Source organism: Prionailurus viverrinus, chromosome X (genome assembly GCF_022837055.1).
Source record: "Prionailurus viverrinus isolate Anna chromosome X, UM_Priviv_1.0, whole genome shotgun sequence".
NCBI classification, from domain to species: domain Eukaryota; kingdom Metazoa; phylum Chordata; class Mammalia; order Carnivora; family Felidae; genus Prionailurus; species Prionailurus viverrinus.
Genome location: NC_062579.1, coordinates 117,151,551 through 117,155,372, shown reverse-complemented (window position 1 = coordinate 117,155,372; position 3,822 = coordinate 117,151,551). Strand labels below are relative to the sequence as shown.

At 38.5% G+C, this 3,822-nt stretch overlaps 1 pseudogene; it reads left to right on the top strand.

The window, feature by feature from the left end:
• The first annotated feature begins 2,341 nt into the window (after positions 1–2,341).
• Positions 2,342–3,139, top strand: LOC125157088 (40S ribosomal protein S4, X isoform-like; annotated as a pseudogene).
• The last annotated feature ends 683 nt before the right edge of the window (positions 3,140–3,822 follow it).

Below are 3,822 nucleotides of genomic sequence, written 5' to 3'. Positions count from 1 at the left end.
GGTTTTCCATTACCTGTCACCTGAATTGGCAATGCACATACATGGAAACCCAGAATTCTGAGTGGATCTTCACTCAGGACACCAAGGTGGCACAGCTTCTCTGCATTGTTTGCTTATAGCTACTGTCACAAACTGGCTTCTTCACCCTCAACTGTCCACTTCTTCTCTATTCATGGCATCTATAGTCCTGTGGTTCATGTTCCCTGATAACCAGCCTCCATATCTCATTCCATGGCTTGTCTTATCTCTATGGACCTAATAATCTTTCAACTTCTGCTCCCACTGCTCAGTATCTTATCCTCCAAAAGTTCCCATCTATAAGTTCCTTAGAGGATCTGATAGGTCAAGATAATTTTGTGTGTGTGCTGGGCCATAGCATAGAACAATACATGGCTACCCTGAAATCTCCTTGAAGGCACCTAATAAGTATTTCATATTTGGCGAAATTGTATGTATATGTGTATATATATATATATATGTGTGTGTGTGTGTGTGTGTGTACATGGGAGTATATATATATATATATATGGGTATATATATATATATATATATATACAGGGGAGAGGGGCAGAGAGAGAGAGTCCCAAGCAGGCTCCACACTCAGCATGGAACCCGATGTGGGGCTCAATCTCATGATCCTGGGATCACAACCTGAGTTGAAATCAAGAGTCAGACGCTCAACTGACTGGCCACCCAGACATCCTGTGAAATTTTAAATAGTAGTGTAATTTTTAATTTTTCATTTCCACATGTTACTTGCTAGTATATAGAAATGCAATTGATGTTTGTATGTTGATCTTGTATCCTGCAACATTGTTGAACTCACTTATTAGTCCTAAGAGTTTTTTTTAAACTATACCACTTTCTTACACCATACACAAAAATAAACTCAAAATGGATGAAAGACCTAAATGTGAGACAGGAAACCATCAAAACCCTAGAGGAGAAAGCAGGCAACAACCTCTTTGACCTCAGCCGCAGCAATTTCTTATTTGACACATCTCCAAAGCCAAGGGAATTAAAAGCAAAAATAAACTATTGGGACCTCATCAAGATGAAAAATCTTCTGCACTGCAAAGGAAACAATCAACAAAACTAAAAGGCAACTGATGGAATAGGAAAAGATATTTCAAATGACATATTGGATAAAGGGTTACTATCCAAAATTGATAAAGAACTTACTAAACCCAACACCTGAAAAACAAATAATCCAGTGAAGAAATGGGCAGAAGACATGAATAGACACTTTTCCAAAGAAGACATACAGATGGTCAACAGACACATGAAATGATGCTCAACGTCATTCATCATCAGGAAAATACAAATCAAAGCCACACTGAGATACCACCTCACACCAGTCAGAGTGGCTTAAATTAACAATTCAGGAAACAACAGATGCTGGAGAGGATGTGGAGAAACAGGAACTGTCTTGCACTGTAGATGGGAATGCAAATTGGTGCAGCCACTCTGGAAAACAGTGTGGAGTTCCTCACAAAATTAAAAATAGAACTACCCTACGACCCAGCAATAGCACTACTAGGAATTCACCCAAGGGATACAGAAGTGCTGATGCATAGGGGCACATGTACCCCAATGTTTATAGCAGCACTTTCAACAGTAGTCAAATTATGGAAAGAGCCTAAATGTCCATCAACTGATGAATGGATAAAGAAGATGTGAGTTATATATACAATGGAATACTACTCGGCAATGAGAAAGAATGAAATCATGCTATTAGCAGCAATGTGGATGAAGCTGGAAGGTATTATGCTGAGTGAAATAAGTCAGTCAGAAGACAGATATCATATGTTTTCACTCATATGTAGATCTTGAGAAACTTAACAGAAAACCATGGGGGAAGGGAGGTGGAAAAAAATAGATACAAACAGAGAAGGAGGGAGGCAAACCATAAGAGACTCTTAAATACAGAGAACAAACTGAAGGTGAACAGGAGGGTGGGGGAGGGGGAAAACGGGTGATGGGCATTGAGGAGGGCACTTGTTGGAATAAGCACTGGGTGTTGTATATAAGCCAATTTGACAATAAATTATATTTTTAAAAATTAAAAAAATAAAAATACACTAATAATAAATAAATACATAAATACATAAATAAATTCCCTGAGGATTTCTACATAGAAAATTATGCCATCTGTAAATAAGGACAGCTCTGTTTCATAAGGCCAAAATTAATAGAACTGAAAAAATAAATACACAAATCCATAATTATAGTTAGAGACATCAACCCCCCTCTGTCAGTAATTGATGGATCCTGCAGGCAGGAAATCAGTAGAACTATAGATGACCTGAACAGCACTATCAATCAATTTGATCTAATAGACATGTTTAAAATACTCCATGCAGTACCTAGTGCAGACTTGGCTTATGATCCTAAGAAGCATCTGAAGTGTGTAGCAGCTGCAAAGCATTGGATTCTACATAAACTAAACAAAGTGTTTGCTCCTGGTCCATACACCAATACTCACAAGCTGAGAGAATGTCTTTCCCCCATCCTTTTTCTAAGTAACAGACTTAAGTATGCTCTAACAGGAGGTAAAGTAAAGGCAATCTGCACGCAGTGGTCCATTGAGATTAATAGCAAGGTCTGAACGGATATAACCTACTCTGCCGTGTTGATGGATGTCATCAGCACTGACAAGACCAGAGAGAATTTCTGTGTGATCTATGACACTAAGGATTGCTTTGCTGTCCATCATATTATACCTGAGGAGGCCACATACAAGTTGTACAAAGTGAGAAAGATCTTTGTGGGCACAAAAGGAATCCCTCATCTGGTGACTCACGATACTCACACCATCTGCTACTCTGATTAAGGTGAATGACACCATTCAGATCAATTTGGAGACTGTATGGTGAGAAGTGCTAATTTGGGAAAAATTGGCGTGCTCACCAACAGAGTGAGACATCCTGGCTCTTTTGATGTGGTTCGTGTGAAAGATGCCAAAGGCAACAGCTTTCCCACCCAGCTCTCCATTTTTGTTATCAACAAAGACAAAAACAAAACCAAACCAAACCAAACAAAAACAAAAACAAAAAAACATGGATTTCTCTTCCCTGAGGAAAAGGTATCTACCTCACTATTGCTGAAGAGACTGGCTGCCAAACAGAGTAGTAGGTAAAATAATCTGTAGGTAAGGTGATTGGAAATGTCTTTTACTTAATTAAAGATAATATGGCATGAAAATAAAATACTCCATCCAGGGCACCTAGGTGGCTCAATCGGTTAAGCATCAGACTCTTAATTTCTGCTCAGGTCATGATCTCATGGTTCATGGGATCAAGCCCCGCATCGGGCTCTGTGCTGATGGTGCAGATGCTGCTTGGGATTCTCTCCCTCTCTCTCTCTCTCTCTGCCTCCCCCCAGTGCGTTCTCTCTCTCTTGCCCTCTCCCTCTCTCTCTCTCTCTCTCAAAATAAATACATAAACTTAAAAAAAATACTCCATCCAAACAACCACAGAATACACAAATTTCTCAAGCTCACATGGAACATTCACCAATATAAACCACATTGTGGACCATAAAATACACCTTGTGATTTTAAAGAAGAAATCATATAAAGTATGTTCCCATACCACAGTGGAATTAAATTAGAAATCAGAAACAGAAAGGTAGTTTAAAAACTGCCAAATATTTGGAGATTAAACAGCATGCTTATAAACAACACATGGGTCAAAGGAGGAGGCTAAAAGAAATCTAAAAATAATTTTAACTAAATGAAAATGAAAATACATTTATCAAAGTCTGTAGGATGCAGCAAAAACAATGCTTAGAGGGAATTTTATAGCATTGAATGCATACATT